The 16,958-nt window shown below is 43.0% G+C and overlaps 1 pseudogene; it reads left to right on the forward strand.

The window, feature by feature from the left end:
* The first annotated feature begins 3,795 nt into the window (after nt 1–3,795).
* LOC106398622 overlaps nt 3,796–16,958 on the forward strand; it is a 35,178-nt pseudogene continuing 22,015 nt past the window's right edge.

Consider the following 16,958-nt stretch of genomic DNA (forward strand, 5'->3'; position numbering starts at 1 on the left):
AACTCCTTCTGTCGGCGATGCTCCATCCTTAATCTTGTAGATCCACTTGCATGTAACAACTCTTCTCCCTGGTGGTAATGTGACCAAATCCCATGTATGATTCGTCTCATGAGACTCCATTTCGTCTCCCATTGCTGCATGCCATTTCTCATACTCGGGACAAGAAACAGCTTCCATGTAAGTGGATGGTTCATACGTATCCACTTCCTCTGCAACCTGAAGTGCATAACCCACCATATCATCAAAACGATATCTTTCTGGTGGCCTGACATCAACCCTTCTTGGTCGATCCTTCGCGATGCTACGCTTCGTAGCATCAGGCGGTTGAGTCTCCGTAGACTCCAACTGAACTTCTTCTACACGCTCCTCTTGATTTTCTGTGTGTTCATGCACATTGATCACGTCATGATCATCTCGCAGCTCCACCTGTTTATCAGTGCTACCTTTCTCTGCTTCAGAACTGGACCATGAGCTTCTAACCATAGATGCTTCATCGAAAACAACATTCCTGCTTAGAATCACTCGGTTTTCTGATGGAGACCAGACCCTGTATCCCTTGACTCCATCGCCGTAGCCCATAAAAACTCCCTTCCTTGCTCTCGGCTCTAGTTTACCTTCACTTACATGATAGTAAACAGTGCAACCGAACACTCTTAGAAGTGAATAATCAGCAGATCTACCTGACCACACTTCAGAAGGTATCCTGCACTCGATGCCTGTGTGGGGACCGAGATTTATCAAGTAACAAGCCGTGTTGACTGCTTCAGCCCAAAACCGCTTCTCCAGACCAGCATTCGAGAGCATGCACCTTGCTCCCTCTAGCAATGTCTGGTTCATTCGTTCTGCTACACCATTTTGTTGTGGTGTTTCTCTGACTGTAAGATGCCTTGCAATCCCCGCATCCTTACAAAACTGATTGAACTCTGCTGAGCAGAATTCCAGACCGTTATCAGTACGAAGTCGCTTCACCTTCTTCTCTGTTTGATTCTCCACCAATATTTTCCACTCCTTGAAGCTACTGAAAGCTTCACTTTTGTGCTTCATAAAAATTATCCAAGTCTTCCTCGAATAATCATCAATCATAGACACAAAATATCTGTGACCTTTCAGTGACTCTACTCTGGATGGACCCACACAGTCTGAATGGATGTAATCAAGTGTGCCTTTTGTTCTATGAATTGCCTTGCGAAAGCTCTTTCGATGCAGCTTCCCAAATACGCAGTGCTCACAGAACTCTAGACTCTTGGTCTTGTGACCACAGAGAAGACCTTGCTTCGACAGAAGTTGCATCCCACGTTCACCCATATGTCCAAGCCTCATATGCCACAACTTAGTCATATCTTCCTCTGAGATCTCTGGTGATGCAACATATGCTGAACCTGTAACGGTAGTACCCTTCAGCAAATATAGAGTACCTTTCATGAAACCCTTCAGAACCACATCAGAACCCTTGCAGACATTCAGAACTCCATCACCACCCAAATATTTGAACCCTCTACTGTCCAGAAGACTCATGGATATCAAATTCTTCGTCATTGATGGAACATGCCTAACCTCGTTCAATGTGCAGAATCTACCATCATGTGTCCTGAGCTTGATTGAGCCGATCCCAGCAATCTTGCACACAAAATCATTTGCCATCTTAATCTTGCCGTCAAGTACCTCTGTGTACTTCGAAAACCACTCTCTCCTTGGTGTCATATGGTAGGATGCTCCTGTATCCAGAACCCACACATCAGAAGAGTGTGTGTGTCCGTGCACAACAAGAGCGATGTCACTATCAGACTTGGCTTCATCCTCAGCTACTGCAGAAGATCCAGACTGTTGCTCCTTCTTCTTCTTGGGACAGTCTGACTTCCAATGTCCCTTCTCTTTGCAATAGTTGCAAGTATCAGTTGGCTTAGGACCTCTTGGAAACGATTTTCTGTCTTTCGACTTCCTTTTGTTCCCATGTCCCTTCACACCACCGACAAACAATCCCGAAGCTTGATTGTCTGTCCCTGAGCTGGATGCCCTATGGCGTAATTCCCGACTGTGAAGCGCCGACCTAACTTCTTCCAGTCTCACTGTATCTTTGCCAACAATGAACGATTGCACGAAGTTCTCGAAAGAGTTCGGCAAAGATACCAACAGGATTAGAGCAGCGTCTTCATCCTCCACCTTAACATCGATGTTACGCAGCTCCAGTAATATCGAATTTAACTTGTCAAGATGGTCGCGAAGCTCAATACCTTCTTGCATACGCAAGGCAAAGAGGCGTTGCTTCAGAAGTAGCTTGTTCGTTAGAGATTTTGTCATGTACAAGCTCTCCAACTTCTGCCACAAACTAGCAGCAGTTTTCTCATCCGACACTTCGATGATGATCTCGTCTGCTAGACACAACAAAATTGTTGAGAACGCCTTCTCTTCTAGAGTCTCCAAATCAGCTGCTTCAGATTTCTTCTCTGACAATGGTCCCCAAATGCCTTGTTGCTTCAACAACGCCTGCATCTTAATCTGCCAAAGACTGAAGCTATTTCTCCCATCAAACTTGTCGATCTTCGCTCTTATTCCAGACATCTTCTCACTAGATCACAACCCGAAGCTCTGATACCAGTTTGTTGTAACAATTGTGAGAAGGAACAGATGCGGAAACAGATGAATAAAAGCGATGTAACAACGACACAGAGATTTAACGTGGTTCACCAACTTGGCTACGTCCACGGGCAAAGAGAGATCTTATTATTGGAGGCGATATTGAGTTTACAGAGTGCAAGTTTAGAGTTACTTCGAATACAAGATATATATAGTAACATCTCGCATCTAAAACCCTAGACTAAACGGACTCATGGGCTTAAGCCCACGATCAGATGTAACATCCATAATAACTTGATGCAACACTCTTGATGCAACCGAGTCGGTATGATGTACATGATGTAACATCCATCGCCTAGATGTAACATCCAGATTCAAGGCATATCAACAGAACAGATCGCAGAGAAAGATAGGAGAGAAGAAGAAAGAGAAGAAGAAAATGAAAAGGAAGAATAATGATCGACGGCTGCTTTGACACATAATATTAGGATTGTTAAAGTAAATGGTAAATACGTAATTTGATTAATTAATAAATTAAAAATAATTCATTTTGAAATTTATAAGGAAGACAATGTTCCGATCTTCAAAGTCGATGACCATATCGGTGTAACCATCGCTGGTCTCACCGCCGATGGACGTGTATTCTCTCGTTACATGAGATCTGAATCCGTCAATCACTCTTTCACCTATGAGCCTCCTCTTCCCGTTGGCCGTCTCGTCGTCAAGGTCCATTTAGTGTTTTCTCATGTTTTCTTCAGAGTGGCAAAGGTGAGGATCACCCAACGCTTCCACATTTACTGTTTACTAGGTTAGCTCACGTTAGTCTGGTCAAGGTCTTGCATGTTCCGAGTTGAGCTATATTGACTCAATCAGGTGTCTATTTGCTTATATATGTTATCGATGTACACGTATATGCGAGTCTTTTTCTTATTGGTAGCTATTGCGAGCATAGGTAGTTACGATATTGTTTGACTGAACATAGTAACCATATGCTTAATAATGAATAGGACTAAACATGTATTGTTTGAGAATTGCGGAAGATTAATAATTTCATGTAAATGAATGAGATGACATTTATATATAGTAATATTTGTGGTGAGGCAGACTCAGCAGGGCAGAGGTGAGTTCCTGCACGTTGGAGTCTTGCCTATGGCTTAGCGAGGCAGAGGTGAGTTCCTGCACGTTAGAGTTTTGGTGGGGGTATGGCGGCTGAGTCGATCCATGTCGTATCCCAGCGATCGACAAGCATCTACGGGCGGTGACTATAGGCACTTACCTTATAGAACTAGGCTCAACGAGGCAGAGGTGAGTTCCTGCACGTTTGAGTCTGACCTATGGTGCAGCGGGGCAGAGGTGAGTTCCTGCACATTGTGCCTGGCCAGAGCTTGGCGGGTACATAGCTGGTCTATTGTATTCTGAGTCATTTCTTGTTTCTTAGAGATGTCGTGTTTATGGCTTGTCTAGGCCTAGATTTACGAGGCTGGGTCAGTATTCAGTCGAGTTGAGGTTTTGGTCTGGTCTTCGCTGAGCGGCTTGTTTGAAAAGTCGTTCACTCCTCTTTTCTTTTTCTTTTCCTTTGATTTTTGTTAAGCAGGTTCCAGCTCCGAAGCAGTTGGTTTGAGTTAAAGTTGGCGGTTTTTTCTAAAGACGGTTTGTCCATATCAGGTTTAGCTAAACCTGGAGCCCTCTGGAACCGGGTGTCACAAAAACTATATATAAATAAAATATTGTTAATGACAGTATAAATAAATAATATATTGCTAAATAGTTAAGAGATTAAGTATTACAAAATATATTTTAACATTGAAATCATAGTCGAAATTCTGAAATTTGGATCAACATGATGTTATGAATAAAAAAGCAAATCCGATAAATTTGAACTAAAGTTCATCTCAAAGATTATGCGGATCAACACTTTTGTAATGCAACCAATTACAAAATGAAACATAGACATGTAGTTCTTACCATGTCCTGATTTTCCTTCTTCTCATAGTTTGTAATATATAGGCTATGACAAAAAATGATACAATGAAACTAGTTTGTAATATATTCTCTTTATTAAATTCTGTTATATTTTAAATCAATCAAAATTTTGATAAATTTATCATAATTATTTAATATTTACTGTTTTACACATTTAACACTTTCCATGACAGATTCTACTTTTCCGCGTAACTCAAGTTTAGATTTATATAAGCCGATTTAGTTCTGCTAATTGCGCATTTACATCTTCAAAGAGAAACCAAACCAATCCGTAGCTTGAACCAAACGAAAAGTCCAGTCCGGGCTCTCTTCTCATCAAAGGAAGATCTTGAAAGTCGATAACCATATCGGTGTAGCCATCGCTGGTCTCACCGCCGATGGACGTGTATTCTCTCGTTACATGAGATCTGAATCAATCAATCACTCTTTTCTATTGTTTCAATCTCAATGTATGAACTCAAGATCAATAAGAATAACTCAACTCTTATTATTAGCTTAAGAAAACTCTTTCAAAAACTTAAGCTCTCACAAAGATCTCTCCAAAACTCGTAAGTGGTATCACAACCCAATATCTCCTTATATAGATCTAAAACTTCCTAAACTCTTTTAACTTAACATATTTCATATTTCTTTTTCTCCTAATCCTAACTCTCATAGAATTAGTATTTCTTGGTCTCCAAGTTAACATCAAGTTTACTTCCAACATTCTCTCTTTTAAACTTGAAGTTAACTTCACTAAAATCTTGAACTCCAACAAGCTCTCTCATTTCTTTTGAATTTGATTTTTCCAAGTGCCTTGGTTAGAATATCAGCTCGCTGTTTGTTTCCTGGAATATGTTGAACATCTACTTGCTCGTTTTCAACGCATTCTCGAATGAAGTGGTAGCGTTTATGTATATGCTTACTCCGTCCATGATGCACATGATTTTTTTTGTGAGTGCTATTGCAGATTTATTGTCTATATGAATCACAACTCGTTGACAAGGCTTCTCGGTTACTTCTGCAACCAGATTGCTTGTTTAGCAGCTTCAGTAGCGGCCATAAACTCGGCTTCACATGAGGATAGAGACACGATCTCCTGTTTCATTGAGCACCAAGATATAGGGCACTCATTTAAGTAGAAAACGTGATCAGTAGTACTCCTACCATCATCTTCATCGATATTATGACTTGAGTCGCTATATCCGACCAGCTCCATTGTATTTACACGCTTGAACCTGAGCCCGAGAGATGTTGTACCTTTGAGATATCGTAACACATGTTTTAATGCAGCTGCGTGCGACGTCCTTGGCTTATGCATATATCTGCTAAGCAGTGATCTCACTCAAATTACCCTAAGGATTGAATTACTCTCTCAAATAAGAGGTTCAGTTGTAGTATTTAAGGATCAAATTCACAGGGAGCTAGAGAACCAAATAAATCTAATAAATCTAATCAGAGTGATTAAGCTAGGTTGATTATGATTAAATGTAAATAACAGGTTTGTGAGCAAGGCAGTTGCTCGATTGATTTGATTGGGGTTTTGGTACTTAGATGAAATAGGTAGACTTAGGGTTTCTATTAAGGTATTCAGGATTATAATCCTACATATGCCTAAGAAGTTGTATGCATGATATTATAGAGCTCAACACTTATAAACAAACCGATCGGCTCTCGCTTTCTAGGTTTGTCCATTGACCAGATATAAGTGTTGATCGATGATTCTATAGGAATATCGATCGATACACTTGTTGAACCGTCGATCGATTATTCAATTGGAATATCGATCGACGTGTTTAGTCAAGATTTACGCGCGGGTTGAATTGTGCTCACTAGGCTTCCTAGATCAGCTCTCGCCTTACTCTAGCAATCCTAGCTCAATTAGGATGGATTCAGGGCGAGATGCAAGTGATGACTTGAGTCTACAACTCCTAGATCAAGTTCTAGCTAGCTAAACTAAAAAAAAAAGATTTAATGACAATCCTAATGATGAATATCACAACTTATCAATCTATAGTTGGGGCTAATCCCTCATAACCTATTTAAACCCTAAAACTAACAAGAGAACTATTCAGACATGGCTAAGCAATTCATAACAGCAATTAGGTATAAAAACTGCATAGATAAATAGATAGATATCAATGGAGTTCCAATCACAAATTTCTTTGGATCTTCTCTCCAATCTACTAAAATTCCTAGAAAACCTTTGCTGTGAAAATAAGAAAACAAGAAAGCACACTTTGCCTCTAACATGTTGGCAAGCTATATATAATTAGGTTAAAACTCGTCAGGGGTAATCTTGTAAATTGGTGAAGTCTTGGGCTCTAAGTCGGCTGGAACCAAACGGGCTTCTACGCGCTTCGCCGTCGATCGATATCACAGGGTGTGCATGCATCGATCAATTATTGTCTCTGAATGTCGACCAATGGTTTTGCTCGATGGTCAGCTCGGATGCTTTCTCCAAATATCTCCAAAATGCTCTAAAATCATCACTTTCTTCCAAATCACTCATGATCCTATAAATATACTAAATATACTCTTGAATATGATAATTAGTTGTTAAAACACTTACAAACCATGGCTAAAAGTGGGTAAAATTCATGGCCTGTCAAGCAGTCCCACACTAAACGAAAGATCCGGCAGTGTGTGCAATAGATACCTCAGGCACCCAATATTGCGCCTTTACTCGCTCTCATCAACGCTATGTTCCTCTTGCGCCTTTGATAACTTCAGACCAAACTCCAAGGGAGTGTGTGTTGCATTACATCCTTCCATGTCCGTGTCACTTAGAATTTTCTTTGCATATATGTCTTGCTTTAGTGTGATTCTATCCTCTCGTTGATCGACTTCAATGCCCAAGTAATATGTTAATAAACCAAGATCACTCATATCAAAGTTGGCTGATTTCTCTATCTTGAAATCACTCATCTTTTGACAGGACCCGGCCACTAGGAGATCGTCGACGTATACAAAGATAAACTGATTGCTTGTTTTCTTGAGATACAAGGATGGCTCCTTTGAGCATTTAGTGAACACTTTATTTAGTTTTTCATTCCAAGCTCTGGGCGCTTGCCTCAGTCCGTACAACGCCTTCTTTAATTTATACAACTTGGCTTCTTTGCCTTCGATTTTGAACCCTTTTGGTTGACTAACATAAACATCTTCCTTTAGGTCTCCGTTGAGGAACGCAGTTTTCACATCAGGATGATGAATCTGCCATCCATTATAAATCTGTCAGTCTCGATTCTAGCAACAGGGGCAAAAACTTCTTCAAAATCGATGCCATGGCGTGGTATGTTATCCTTTAGCTACCAATCTCGACTTGTATTTATTTGTAATTCCATCTGCGTTTCTCTTGATCTTGAATATCCATTTAAGACCTATAGCCTTAGCACCATGCGGTAAGTCGACAAGATCCCATGTATTATTCTTCACAATCGATTCTATCTCATCTTGACACGCATCTTTCCAAACTTGCTCTTCCTTAGCCTCATTGTAACTCCATGGTTCTTCATTTAGAAGTAATAGCAGACACTCTGCTTCAACTTCTGCAAGCAATATGTAGTCGTCTAAATAAGAAGGCTTCTTAGTCGTTCTTGATGATCTCCTAGGTTGCACTTTGTCCTTGGTGTTGTCGTCTATCACGTTATCAGCCAATTCTTCTTCATGAATCTCGTTCTCTTCTTCATCCATGGCATCGACAAGATCTTCTCCAGCCTCCTCTGTTCTTATCCCTTGGTTTCCAAACTTACCAAGAGTAAGTTCTAACCTTCATGGTTCCTCGTCAATCTTGTCGTTGCTCCACTTCCAACTTTTATTTTCATAAAAAATAACATCTCTGCTCACTACTATCTTTCTGCTTGTTGGATCAAACATTCTATAAGCCTTGGATCCTGGCTCGGTTCCAAGGTGACACAAAGTTCTTGATCGTACGTTTCCAAACTTACCTGCAAGAGTAAGTTCGAACCTTCCTGGTTCCTCGTCAATCTTGTCGTTGCTCCACTTCCAGCTTTTATTTTCACCAAAAATAACATCTCTGCTCACTACTATCTTTCTGCTTGTTGGATCAAACATTCTATAAGCCTTGGATCCTGGCTCGGTTCCAAGGTGACACAAAGTTCTTGATCATGCTGCGCATCGGTCTTCAAATATCCAATGCACCAAACACTTTTAAGTGTTTGACACTCGGCTTCCTTCCTTTAAATACTTCATCTGGTGTCTGAAAGATCAACGATCGGGTTGCGACTCTGTTAGTGAGATAACAGGCGTGTCTCACAGCTTCTCCCCACAAATAATTTGGTATGTTCATATGCTTCAGGACACTCTGAGTCATCTCCATTAAGGTCCTATTATGCCTCTCCACCAGTCCGTTTTTGCTGCGGCGTATAAAGAGCGGTTAGATGTCTTTCAATTCCTGAAGTTTCACAGAACCTACTGAACTCCGTCGATGTGAATTCTTCTTTACTGTCTCTCCTAACCGTCTTTATAGATGTTTTTGTTTCATGTTCGACAATACTTTTGAAAGATTTAAACTTCTCAAAAGCTTCACCTTTTTCTTTCAGTAGTATTGTCCACATGTAACAAGAGTGGTCGTCTATAAGGACAAATATATATCTGTTCTTTGCTGCAGTAGGTGGTGTGATCGGTTCACAGAGGTCTCCATGTATGAGTTCGAGTCTCTCAGTTGCTCTATACGTGGTTGCTTGTGGAAAAGGTTGCTTTGCTTTTTTCCAAGCATACATGCTTCGCAAGTCTCCTTCTTGATATCGAGTTTTGGTATCCGTAATACCAATTCCTTCTGCATCATTAGTTTCATCGAGTCGATTCCGATGTGGCCAAGTCGCGCATGCCACCGTGCCCCATCGGTTTTAACTTTCGTCTGCATCAACCATATCCATAGAAACCTTTTATAACCGATTTGGTGATCTTCTTGCACTCGTGATGAGATTTCCATCTCTATCAAGTAGGGTTAGGACATCTTCTTTCATTTTTGCTTCACACCCGGATTTGGTAGCTTGGCCAAGGCTGATGATGTTACTCTTCAGCTCTGGTATAATTTACACGTCGACAAGAATTTTCTTCTCACCGTCTTGGCTCACAAACAAGATAGAACCCTTTCCCTTGATGTCTATCTTAGAATCATCGCCAAATCTTACCTTCCCCGTAATGGTCTTGTCAATGTTTCTAAAGTAGTTCTTATTCCCAGTCATATGGTTGCTAGCCCCATTGTCTAGGTACCATATTCTGTCTCCATCCATGCTAGTCTCGAACTCTTTAGGTTTTATACTTTTCTCGTTTAAGTATACTTCCTCATGCATTAACAGAGAATCCGCTTTGTGTGTCTCATCTTCTTTAGTTTCATACACCTCCTGTAGTTTGAGTAGTCTATCAGGGCACGCAGCCGCAAAGTCCCCATTCTTGTCGCATCGAAAACAAGTTATTTTTGACATATCAAACTCTCGGTACGATCTTCCTTGTCCTCGTCCTCTACCATAAAATATTCCTCCACGACCCCTACTTCGATAGGCCCCATTGTATTCATGCTGTGAATGGCCTTGTGGTTGATCCATATTGGCATACATCAGCTTACTTTGACTCTCTTGGGCTTCTTCTTCTTCATCCGCAACTCTTTCTTCATAGGCTTTTAGGCGTCCAATGATGTCTTCGAAGCTTGTGGTTTTAAGATCTAAGACTTGTTCTAATGAGGCCACCACCATATGAATGTATTTTTTTTTCGAGGGAGAAAACATGAGAAATTTCTTGACGAGCTTTGGTTCTTCTATGATTTCTCCTAACGCCGTAAACTTTGATGATAGTTCGGATAGCTTGCCCACAAAGCTATCAATTGTGTCATTATCCTTCATATTAAGTCTCTCGAATTCTGACATTAGGGTTTGCAACCTAGCTTCTTTTACTCTATCCGCTCCCATGTGTCTTGATTTAATAGCCTCCCATACTTTCTTTGCATTGTCTAGGTCTCCAACTTGAAGGACAAGTGCTTCGGGTATGGACTGAAAAATAAGTGGGATTGCTATGTCATTCTTCTCTGCTTCGTTTGACTCTGTTTCTATCACCTCCCACGCCTTGTGTACCTTAAGAAGAAGCTTCATCCGAATGGCCCATACTGTGTAGTTAAATGATGTAAGTATCGGACAACGATCCTCCGCCATTTTTCAATCTTGCACCAGCAGCCGAAGTTGTCATAATATCACCCATGTATTTGCTCTAATACTAAATATTGTTTCAATCTCAATGTATGAACTCAAGATCAATAAAAATAACTCAACGCTTATTATTAGCTTAAGAAAACTCTCTCAAAAATTTAAACTCTGACAGAGATCTCTCCAAAACTCATAAGTGATATCACAACCCAATATCTCCTTATATAGATCTAAAACTTCCTAAACTCTCTTAATTTAACATATTACATATTTCATTTTTTTCTAATCCTAACTCTCATAGAATTAGTATTTTTTTGTCTCCAAATTAACATCAAGTTTACTTCCAACACTTTCACCTATGAGTCTCCTCTTCTTGTTGGCCGTCTCGTTGTTCGTCTTGCTGGTAAGGTTCAGGTTTACTCTTGAACTGAGCTCCAAGCTTTCTGAAATTGGAGTGAAGTTTATAGTTTTTTTTTTTGGCCAAGGAGTGTGGTTAATGTGTCTGTGCTATGCAAGTAGTGATATAAAAAATCCGAGCCTTATGAAATTGGAGTAAAGTTTATGTTTTTGCTAAGCAATGTGGTCCAATATTATCTGTAAGTCATAATGATTTTGAATGAGTGCTTCTTGAATTGTTTTGTTTTGCTATTCTTGAATTATAAGAATATAAAAATTTAGCCTTTAGGAAGAGGATGACTTCAATGTTATCAACTTGGGCCATAGAACTGTATAGGAGCAGTGATGGTTTTTTTTTTTTTTTTTTTTTTTTGCAGCAAACGGCTATTTTATTACTCAAGCTTGAGGTTGTCTGGGAAGACAGACCGGGATAGAACAACCAATAAAACGTAAGGGTCTATGAAAAGAGCGTGCATCCCTAGCTAACGAATCTGCAAATTCATTTTGCGTCCTTGGAAAGTAGCTGATCTTGAAGTCTGAAAAACACAACCGAAGAGTTTGAATTGTTTCCAGTTCAGTTGAGAAGTTGGGCCTAGCTTGTGGTTGTTCTATCGTTGCAATCAGATCCTTGCAGTCCGTCTCAAACCTCTGACAGATCGAGTGTTGTAGCATACTCTCCATTGCCCACTGTAGCGCTTCCAGTTCCGAATGTAAAGCTGTTTGCCTCCTCCTCAGGTTTCTTGACCCCATAAGTTGAATCTTACCCATGGTATCCTTCCAAACCCATCCCATCCCACTAAACTGAGCTGTAGAGGTCCATGAACCATCCACCATACAAATATTACACAAGCTTAAGGCTTGTGTTTCTTCAGTAGTTTGTACATGTGTCGGAATCGGCACAGAGTCTCGCGCATTGTACCAAGCTTGACACTCACTCTCTGCATACCTGACTAGTTCCAAAGGGTCCTTGTCTATGCCTCTAAACAACTTATCATTCCTAGCTTTCCAGATGTACCAAATTATCCAAGGATAGGGCATGATGGCTTTAAGAGCATGATTATTGGGAGGTTCTTAGGGTGAGGTTCTTAGCGGAATATAAGAATCCGTCTCATAACTTTTAACTAAAAAAACTAAGAACCGTCTCTTAGAACTCTTATTTAAGAGTCGGTTCTTAGTTTTTTTAGTTAAAAGTTAAGATACAGTTTCTTATATTCCGCTAAGAACTCCACCTTAAGAACCCTCCAATAATTATGCTCTAAGGGTGTGCCATTTTAACTATTTTTTTTGAAAACTTGTAAAATAGGTCCAAATTTTCACAAAAAATAGTTTAAACACCATACTTTGTTTCAATCTTATTTTTCATTGCACAAGGCCCAAACAAAGTTGGTGCCACCACGGGAAAGAGAAAATGGCCGCCATTGTAGGAGATGGATTACATCCCTCCACAAGGCCCATCAAATAACAGGCCCTAATCCAGCAAGTTGGATTAGTTTAGTCGGCTCGGCGGCTAAAGACGTCAGCTCGACTTTAGAGTACTTTTAGCCGGTCGACTAAGCCGACCCGATGTACCCGACTTGGAGAGAACTTTGCCCAGGCCCGTATACTCGTCCTCTCACATCAAGGCCCAAAGAGGTACGAAATAAGAGCATCAAGGACAGGAGACCTATAAAAGGGGAAGAGGAAGCAACAAGAAAGAGGACTTTTGGATTTTACACAGTGAGCGGCTAGATCTAGGGATTTAGTCATCTCTTTGATCTTGTGGCTTTGAGCTTTCTGGGTTGTCTTTCTCACTTTCATGTCACTCTTGTAACCCTTTGGTTCGAATCTAATAAAACGTCTTTAGTCATCCCATTTCCGAGTTCTTTCAACCTAGTCGACTGAATTACGTTCAAACAATTGGCGCACACCGTGAGACTGACTAAAGTAACGTTCTAGATCTACATGGCTCAAGACGACGCCACCTTCGGTGCTCCGGGCGGAGAACCAACCCCTATGCCTGAAGCCGCGCCACCCATCACCACAGATTTCATGAGCTCTATCATGGCTCGACTCGCTCATCAAGACGAAGTCCAAAAAACGACCAACGACCAACTAGCTGCTTTGGTCGCGGCACTCACAGCTCCTGATAGCCAAACGAGCCGTCCCCAGCAGATACGCCGTCGCTTCTTCAACACAAACCCAACGGCAACCGGAGGCGACCACGTCTCAAACGACTCGGAGCCTAACGAAACCCTTCTCGCCGATACCCCCCCCCCCCACCAGTAGGCTCAGATCTCGCAACCACACGCGAGATCGCCGAGCTCAAACACAGCTTCCAACAAATGAGCGAGAAGATCCATCAGGCAACCAGCGCGGCCCTGTAAATCGAGAGCATAATCGCCGCAACCTCGCGCACCCCTTTCACTAACGCGTTGACTAGTGTGCAACTCGGAAAGATAGAGAAGCTGCGCCTACCCGAGTACAAACCCGGCGGAGACCCGGTGGAACATATGACAGCTTTCAACATCGCGATGGCGCGGGCTCGACTCTCCGACGAAGAAAGGGACGCAGGCTACTGCCAACTGTTCGTCGAGACTCTCCACGAGCAAGCCCTAACCTGGTTCTCCCAATTAGAGGAAAACTCAATCGGAAGCTTCTGTGACTTGTCAGCAGCTTTTCTCAAGACATACATTATGTTCACAAAGCGCAGCGTTACCGCCTCTAGCTTGTGGAACCTGAACCAAACCAAAGACCAGAGCCTCCGAGACTACATGGAGAAGTTCAAAGCCGTAGTCTCGAGGATTGAAATCCCAGACAGTATCGCCATCGACGCCCTACAGAACACGTTGTGGGTTCGCTCTAAGTTCCGAGAAGACTTATACCAAAACCCAACTACGTCACTCCAAGACGCTATCGCGCGCTCTGATAACTTCATCCGAATGGAAGAAGATACTTATGCAATTCTCAGCAAGATGAACGCACCCAAAGCTTCAGCGGCTAAAAACGCCAACACGCGACAAGAACCGCGCCAGCATGCCCCAAGCGACAAAAATGGCCGCAAAGACGGATACATGTATGTCGTCAACGAGAACAACATGCCGGTTTCAACTCTCGTAGTCCGCGGAGAAGGTTGGAACAAGTGGGTAAGGGAGCTCGATTCGTCCGACAAACCAGTCGACGCTGTTTGCGCGACCCAACCTACAATTACAACAGGTTCAGCGGCAGGCCCTTCCAGAACAGTCGATCTCACCAAGCACACAAATATCACAACGTCAAAGGGCACGATACGACAGAGTGCAAGTCACTCTATGCGCACTACCTCTCATCTCTCGCAAGTAGCGACTTTAAGTTCGAATCCCTAAAAGCTAAGCCGAAGAACGGCAAGAGCTGGAGCAAGAATAAAGAAAGGAGGGCCCAACGCAAAGCTACAGGCAAATGTCGACAAAGCGAAACTCAACAACGAGACGATGAGGAGGCCACTCCGAGGGGTAACAGCAAGGGAGACTCCTCAGCCGACGAAGAGAAACCAGCTAATCGCAAGCGCATTGTGGTTATACTCTCTCAGCAAACCTTATCGTCGGACGACGAGAATGACGACACGCTTGTACTCGAAGATTTGAGAGACGTTCTGAAACGAAAGTTCGATTCCGAAGATAGCAACAACTCCAAGCACAATGATCACCGAAAAACGCTGGATGCACGGAAGTCCCGGCGTATCTCGACAGGTGACCTTCGAGAGAAACTCAACGCTGGCGCATGCGATCTTCGCATCCGTCTCATTCGTTCGAAATCCACGAACCTCCGAAGACGTTTGGAGCAAACTAAGACGTCAAGCAACGACACTCCGTCGTCGAAAAACGACAATAATGTATCAACCGATTTACGCGCCTTCTTAGACTCCAATCGAGTAAAAACGAGACAGCAGCTAAACGTCATTATGGGCGGTTCTCCTCCTTGCGGAAATTCTGTTCGCTCCGTCAAGGATTACCGTCGACAGGTCGCGACTTTGCAGAGGTGGCCGACTAGGCCGCCAAGTCACCTCTCCCCACCATCGAACTTTTAGTCGAGTCCACAGCTGGAAACGAGATGCTCACCTTCATGGACGCTTTCTCCGGGTACAACCAAATCAAGGTGCACCCCGACGATCGCGAGAAGACGGCCTTTATCACAGATAGAGGAACCTACTGCTATAAGGTCATGCCATTCGGCTTGAAGAACGCAAGAGCAACCTACCAACGGCTTGTGAACAAAATGTTCGCAGATAAGCTGGGAGTCACCATGGAAGTATAAATCTATGACGTGCTTGTCAAGTCGCTACACGCCGCTGATCACCTCCGTCATTTGCAATATTGCTTCGAAACTCTCAACAAATACAGCATGAAACTGAACCCGACAAAGTGCACGTTCGGGGTTTCTTCAGGCGAGTTCCTTGGTTACATAGTCACACAGCGGGGAATCAAAGCCAACCTGAAGCAGATCTCCGCGGTCCTAAACCTCCCAAGCCCAAAAAACAGTAGAGAAGTACAACGGCTTACGGGTAGGATAGCTGCACTCAATCGGTTCATCTCCAGATCCACCGACAAATGCTTGCGTTCTACGATCTCCTACGAGGTAACAAGAGGTTTATCTGGGATGAGAAATGCGAGGAGGCATTTACTCAACTCAAGTATTATTTGACAACACCACCCGTAATCGCCAAGCCAGATGTCGGCGACGTTCTATCTCTTTATGTCGCAGTGTCGCAAGCAGCAGTCAGCAGCGTTCTGATAAAAGAGGACCGTGGTGAGCAAAAGCCAATCTTCTACACAAGCAGGCGTATGACCGGACCAGAAACGCGATACCCAACTCTGGAGAAGTTGGCGCTAGCAGTCGTCGAAGCGGCGAGAAAGCTTCGCCCGTACTTTCAGTCACATTCAGTGGAAGTATTAACCGACCAGCCCCTCCGAACGATACTCCAAGATACCAACAGGTCCGGAAGACTAACGAAGTGGGCTATCGAACTCGGTGAGCTTGATATCACGTACAAGAACTGAACCGCGGAAAAATCTCAGGTTCTTGCGGATTTCTTAGTCGAATTGGCCCCGGAATTGGAGCAAGACCTCACACTCCCAAACCCAAACTGGACACTGCATGTCGACGGATCTTCGACTAACAAGGGCGCAGGTGCCGGAGTCCAACTACAGTCCCTGACCGGAGAACTGATCAGATAGTCTTTTAGCTTTGGCTTTCCAGCTTCAAACAACGAAGCAGAATACGAATCTTTGATCGCTGGACTCCGCTTAGCAAATGCTGTCAAGGCTAAACGCCTAAGCGCCAACTGCCACTCGCAGTTAGTCGCCAGTCAGTTTAGCGGTGACTACGATGCCCACAAAGATTGGATGGATGCCTACCTCAAGATAGTACAAGGCTTAGTCGCAGAGTTCGAGTTTTTTGAACTCGTCAAAGTTCCCAGAGGAGAAAACGTCTGTGCCGACGCCCTCGTAGCCCTTGGAAGCAAGCTCCGGGATCAAGTTAAACGAACCATCCCAATACACCGCATTGAGAAGCCGAGCATCGATATCTCGACCGACCAAACCGTCATCATAGCCCCAGTCACCGAAACCGACACGCCCGATACTGATGGATTCGGCCCTGACTGGAGAACTGAGTTCATTGACTATCTCTCAAAGGGAGAACTTCCAACCGAGAAATGGGCAGCCCGCCGACTAAAAACACGCAGTGCCCATTATGTCTTCCTAGACGACGAACTCCTTCGATGGACTGCGAGTAAAGTACTCCTCAAATGTATCCATGGTGATGAGACAGTAAGGGTTATGGCCGAAACGCATGAAGGCGCTGGAGGAAACCATTCGGGCGGATGAGCATTAGCGATCAAAGTGAGAAGCC

This window comes from Brassica napus, chromosome C6 (genome assembly GCF_020379485.1).
Source record: "Brassica napus cultivar Da-Ae chromosome C6, Da-Ae, whole genome shotgun sequence".
NCBI lineage: Eukaryota > Viridiplantae > Streptophyta > Magnoliopsida > Brassicales > Brassicaceae > Brassica > Brassica napus.